Source organism: Pygoscelis adeliae, unplaced genomic scaffold, assembly GCF_000699105.1.
Source record: "Pygoscelis adeliae isolate BGI_AS28 unplaced genomic scaffold, ASM69910v1 Scaffold213, whole genome shotgun sequence".
Taxonomy (NCBI): Eukaryota; Metazoa; Chordata; class Aves; order Sphenisciformes; family Spheniscidae; genus Pygoscelis; species Pygoscelis adeliae.
In genome coordinates, this window is record NW_008824410.1 from 928,248 (window position 1) to 934,638 (window position 6,391).

The following is a 6,391-nucleotide window of genomic DNA, read 5'->3' on the forward strand; positions in this document are numbered from 1 at the left end:
CCTTAGGTATAAAACAAAGCCGCGCGTTGGCCCAAAACACGTCTGATGGGTGATCAAAAGCGGTCATCGGTGGCCAGGCTCTCCCACAGGAGCCCATAATGAGCCGCCTTTTACCCTGGAGTGGCGGGGGGGGGGGCTTCTGCTTTACATCAAATCGGTAATTTCCCCCCCTGGGTGCCTGATGTTGGGCAAGTGCCCTGTTACCATCGCACCTCCCTGAAACAACCCGCAACTGATGAAACGGCAAGAAACGGAAAACCTTCACTGGGCTTTTCTTAAACTGATGAAAAAAAGAAATCTTCATCAACACATTTAAGCTCAAATGAGGGACAGCCACTGTGACTACTCCAACGGAAACCATAATATTACCGTTTCCTGCAAGACGGAACCTAGAATTTTATTTTACCTTTTTCATTAAACAAGAAGTAAGAATAGCTTATTGGGTTTCCAGAGGCAAGCTCTAAAGCCTCATTTAACTTTCTGGAATGTTTTGAAACAATGTGCTTGCAGGGTTGAGCTGGGGGAGAGCAGCGCCTGCTACTTTGAGACATTTTAACAGTATTATTTGGCTGTAGTAAAATTGCAAATTAAAACTTGCGGTTTAGACTGCAATGAATAGCATTCCATGAAAAATTTTGAAACACAGAGAGAAGCTGACTCCAGGAAGAAAAGAACAATTTAAGGCTATTGCTGCAGCGGTTTCCAAAGGAAGGTGGACTCCAGTCACGAGTCCCCTTTGCAGATCGTTCCAAGCAAGAGCAGCTTCCTAACGTTTCATGGACTGCTTCAGCTCATCTTAATATTCACCCGTTGCAACAGTCCACATGCTTCTCATTAATATTTTGAGCTTAACAAAAATATCCGACCCAAAAACTTGTCAGTTGCTTTGTGGAAAAAAAATGTAACCTTTCTAAAAGATGCTGCAAATATTTAGAAACGGTCTGCAGAAGTAAAATCAGTGCAGACTGCTGATGTGCCACAGCCCACCAGCTGTTCAACACGCACCTTCCTCTCGCCACCTGGTAGGTCTACCAGAGTCCCCCGAGGAGATGCTCAGCATGGGGGGAGAAAGGACACGGGGCAGAAGAGGGACAGGAGGAGGGGAAATGCTGGAGGGGTATTACTGAGAGGCACCAGAAATTATGCCTGCGCTCCCCAAGTCCCGTGATGAACCGACTGCCCCATTGCATTGCTTTGCAACACGCCTCTCTGCGTGCAGCCGTACGCTGCCATCCTGCTAGAAGCCACTTTTAGATCTACCCAGATACTTCACCCATTTAAAAATAACGCATCGCCAGACATTATGAATTTTCTTGCTGGCCCGCATCGGTTCCTTGGGAGCACTCCCTCCGAGCAGTGACGTTTAAGCCGTTACAATGGCTAGTGTTGACACTTTTCCTATAAATGTTTCCAGTAGCGTTGACATGCAAAAATGAATGTTGCCACAGAGCTAAGAAAAATGGGTTAGACTGCCTGCCTCAGTTCAGTAATGTTATTAAGACATTGTCTATATTAAGTTATCCTTGCCTGGAATGCAGATGAATCACAGCGAGCGCAGCTCTCCAAGTGACTCCCTGACTCCGCAAGCACCAACCAAAGGGACCTTTCCACTGGCTCCACGACCTGGAAATTCCTCCTACCCGGGCATATGCAACTCCCGACAAAGAGCGCTCGCTCCTTGCCCTGCAGAAGCAAATGCTAGCACAGCCGCTGATGCTCAACAAATTATGTGACAAACCTGTCCAATCTCATATTTTCTTAGACTGCTAAAAAAAAAAAATGATGAGAGGCTTATACTTTTCGGAACGGCTCTGTGGTATAACACATGTATCAAAAGTACCCCAGGCTTGAACATAAACTGGGTCCTGCTTATGTAATAAGTTATGCTTGGCCAGGTTTGCGCCAGCTCCAGCTTCCTTGTCACCTAATTTACTTCAGCTGATTAAGTACTAAGACTTGGTTTGAGTATGGTAACACATTACAATCAGCAGCAAATCGTTACTGCTTCCTGTGGAATTAGCTAGGAGAGCGTTAACAGCCAGAGGGGTTCTTTAAACAGGGACCGAGCTGGACCGAACCCGTAACTCTCATGGAATTTCATTCAGATTCAGGCTTAGCATTAATAAATTCTCATAAGAACCCAAACAAATTACAGCTGACAATGTGGTACTTCGCAGTTCAACAGCATGTGAAGTCCTGGAGTTAATTCACCCCTGCACAGACACAGGTCAACCAGCTTAGGTAAACATGAATGCTTGAATCTTCATCCAAAAATTACCCAAACCCTGAACCAAGTTTCTTCTGACATTTTAAAAAGGATTCTACAGCGAAAAGGAAACAGCCAAACAGAGAATATGAAAGCAGTCCAGAAAAACGCAAGGGGTGAAACGCAGACGGGGAACCGAGAGGAACAGGCTGAGGCACAGGGTTTGTGGTCTTGGGGGTCAGCACAGCGCGAGCCATCACCTCGTGTGGCGCGTAAAAAGCACGTGGCGCACGGCTGCCTGGGAATACGAGCAGTGCAAGAAGGTTTACAGCTGCTGGCTTGCGTATCTACGCACAACGGAGGGGCGAGCAGTGGACATGTGCCTAACGATTCCTGCTTCAGCATCTTTTACCTGCTTCACCCTTCCATGGGGGACATTTTGCCTGTTTAGGGTTAGCTTTCCACCCTCAGCTACCTGGGGCTACTGTGGGCAAGGTTTTCACCTTATTCATCAATTTTAACCAAAGAAGTTACCACAGGGATAGCTTAGAGGAAGAAACGGGAATGAGTACAAACTGGAAAAGCTAAGAGCTTTTAGTTTTTCCAGCTGCAGAGTTTGGACTCCCTCTTCCAGGCCGGAGTTGGCTTATTTCAAATGAGCCATCGAGCCCTCCTTGATCCATTTCAAAGGGAATTTAAAGAGGGGAAAATTCCCATAGTATGGTGCTCTGTAATGGCACATGGATTAATTGGCCCATGGCACTGGTACATACTAGTTCCCCGAACTCCTCATCAAGCTAAGGCTTGTCTGGCACGAATCCCAAGGCAATCTACTCGAATGGTTTCAGAAGCTGAAAGAGGCAGGTTCACCACCTGCACTTAAAGGCTAGTCCAAAACAAAGGCTACCCCTCTAACAGACGATTATGGTTTAGGGAGTTCCCTCCCCGCTTTTGTCTCCCGATAGTCTTTCAGCTGAGGTCAGAGAGAAGTTTGGCACCACCTGCATCTATCTGTCTACCTTGAGAGGAACTTCAAATTCATATCTGTTTAGCCATGACATCTTGACCCCGTGGATTAGCGGCTCGGGCGCTCTGTCGTCGTGCCAGGGTGCTGTAGCGTTGGCTGATGAAGAGTCAGATAAACAAACAGCACAGGAAATTTAACACATACCAGTCACGGGCTGCATGCTGAAATGTATTCCAGACAGATTTTTGAACCCCTCTACATGTGCGTAAGGAAAATGTTAGCTGGTAATTAAATGAACAGAGAACCCCGTGTGCTGAATTAGGTTTATCACACACAATCCAGCTAAAATGTGAATTTGTGTTTAATTTCAGAGCTAATGCCCTTGTCCTAAGAAGGCTATGAAAAGTTCAAATATGCTTCTCTATGTGAAGTGGCACTTAGAAGGATGAAATAAACAACAGTTTGTGAGAATTGTATTTTAGAGTTTTGGTTTATGATGCTTTCTAAGAGCTCTATCCACTGCGGACTTGGCTGAGCTCTCCCCACCACGCCTATCACTAGTTCAGAACCCTGCGCATACCAACGCTTCCAAAAGCGTGTGCAAGGGTCCTGGTTTTCTGCAAAGCCTCCTACAGCAAAACAAGGAAGTTGAAGGTGAAGGATGACTTAGTACCACTGCAAAAATGAGCTCCTTTCCCTGGGACGTAACTTAAACCTGAATTGACAGTGGCCAATGGATATAGAAAAGGGGCTTTCACATCTTTCAAGTCCCTGATATTATCATGTAACATCGTGTAGTGGAACCTCAAAACAATGTTGTTCAAACAGAACTTGAGCTCCCTTGAATTTGCCATACCTCAGAAATCGTTGTAAAAAAGAAAACCTGTTTGTTTCCTGTAAAAAAACGCAACACATAACGTCCCCAAACCACTCTACAGACAGCTCTTCCACTACAGATAAAATTAGAAATACAGAAATACTTGAGAGGCTCGTGGTTACAAGAATAACCATCCTATGTTCAGCAAAACAGAAACACTCTACGAGCACCTAAGTCAGCTGTATATTTTTGATACTGGTAACTTATGAGAATTAGTAGCATATGAAATATATTTCCTTGCAACTCCAGATCACTAGCTCAAGTTCAAACCACGTCAATAAAGATGAGAGCTGGTACCATCCAGGGACTCAGTGCCAGTATTGAGTGAGCTTGTCAGACAGATCCCAGACAGGTACAAGATCTAATTGGCTTCTTTCCTGGTAGCATTAGCAAAGCAGCCCAGGACTGAATAAATCCAAGGGAGGATTTTATTTCTAACTATAATCCCTTTAGCTCAGAAGTGAAAACAGACTGGAGAGCCAAACACTGCTGCTGCTACTGCCTGTCTGCCTGTTTCACGGGTAAGACCAAGCCAGGAGTCATTCTGTAAGGTACCAGGCTAGGTCTGAGCCAGCGGCGTGCATGCACACGTATGCACACACACATGCATGGACGTGTACCCCAGCCCTGACCTGTGGTGGACGTTGCTGGCAGTGGGAAATGGCAGACGGCGGGAAGCTACTGGAGGGTCCTGTAGCTCAGAAGATGTCGCATGTGACCATCTCCACTTGTCGTTGCATCGGACAAGTGTGCCAAGCTCTGGACAGCCAAACATTTCAAGAATTTCTTACACTTCTTGGCAGCATTGCGGGAGAACATTTACACTTGTTTTAAGATCCCAGTCATCAGCCAACCGATCAACACCCTGGCATGAAGGAAAATCCTTTTTTTGCCCCTTGCTCCTGCAATGGTATCCCCCACCTCCCATATTTCTACTGAGAGTGAATCAACATAACTGTAACCAATTCTGGGCAGGAAAACTGGCAAGCTCTCCCTGAGCCATAACATCCCTCCGTTCCTAAATAGAGGTTAGGTTGGGAAGTCCTCACGTGGCCGAGATTACATTTTTTTCAAAAAATTTCCTACCTTAGAAGCAAACATTGGGTCCCGGTAGCTTTCTGCCTCTCCACACAAAGCATCCTGCTGATGTTATTGCATAGCTATTTGTTTAGCAGACACTTCAAAGAGGAGGACTCCGAAGAGGCCAGCTTGACGTCGCTCCGAGCCAGGCAAGAGCCAGGAATCAAGTCACCAGGGAGAAGTGAGTAAACTGCTGGCCTCTGAACCCGCGACTCGTCTTCTCGGGCCACCCTTAGGAAAGATGTGAGGTCCAAACCCTCCCGTCCAACATGGAGCCAGCAAAGGCCTCCAAATACCTAACCTCATGCTTTAAAGCCCAGGCTGCTTTATTCAGGCTCCATCAGGACTTCGATCAAGAAAAGCTGAATATTTTGCAAACTATAAACATTCGTCAGTGCCTTTTGTCTTTTCTAAACTCCCCTATCTGTACAAACACGGATCTAATCCCGTCCACTCTTCTTCATATGTGCATTAGCATTCAGGGTATTTGGAAAGAGTTCTTATCTGATGTAAAAATAAAAATTAATGTAAAAAGTGGTGAGTACAGCAGGGTCCACCCACTATCACAGTAGCAAGCCTGATGGAGAAGTGCAAACCACGGAGAGGATAACCAACACTCGCTTCGCTGGTGTGTAGAGATTTACCCTTGAGCAAAATGGGAGTATATGAGTGATGTGGTCCAATGCAAGTTCTAGTCTCAGTTAATTTAGGGCTTAAGCTCTCCCGTGCTCTTTTTTTGCGTGATGAAACCTGCAGACAGAACAAACGCACGCAGAACGAATGAGGAGCTCCAGGAGGATGATGACACTTACTGCACCCCACTGCCCCTCGACACTGAGTCGGGCACGGGGGAGGGAGTGAGGCAGGTTGCCATCTCCATTGCGACGAGGGCGGGAGAGGGGGCACGTGCGGGCTCTGTGGGCACAACTAATTACAAATAATTCCAAGAATTTTGGCAACTCAAAGGGATTCACATTGTCTCCCCTTAAAAAAAAAGGAAGGGGAGGAAAAAAAAAAAGGATTGTTTGTTTCCACCAAAGTCCTGAACCTCTTAATCATCTGAAAAGCTAATCCTCATCGGGGGAATTCTGGGGAAACCGAAAATATTTTAGCTTGGCTAAGATAAGGGCAGAGCTGTTTATTTCACACATCTCTACAGCGGTACAGAGCCAGGAAATACTTTTCAGTTATTTTCAACAAAACAAGACAAATGTACCAAATTGGCAAGAAAGTGACATTTTTCTGCAGAATTCTTTAATTT

At 45.8% G+C, this 6,391-nt stretch overlaps 1 protein-coding gene across 1 annotated transcript in view; it reads right to left on the reverse strand.

Moving 5' to 3' along the window:
• The window catches only part of MEGF6 (multiple EGF-like-domains 6), a 107,412-nt gene that overhangs the window by 49,177 nt on the left and 51,844 nt on the right, over positions 1-6,391 (reverse strand).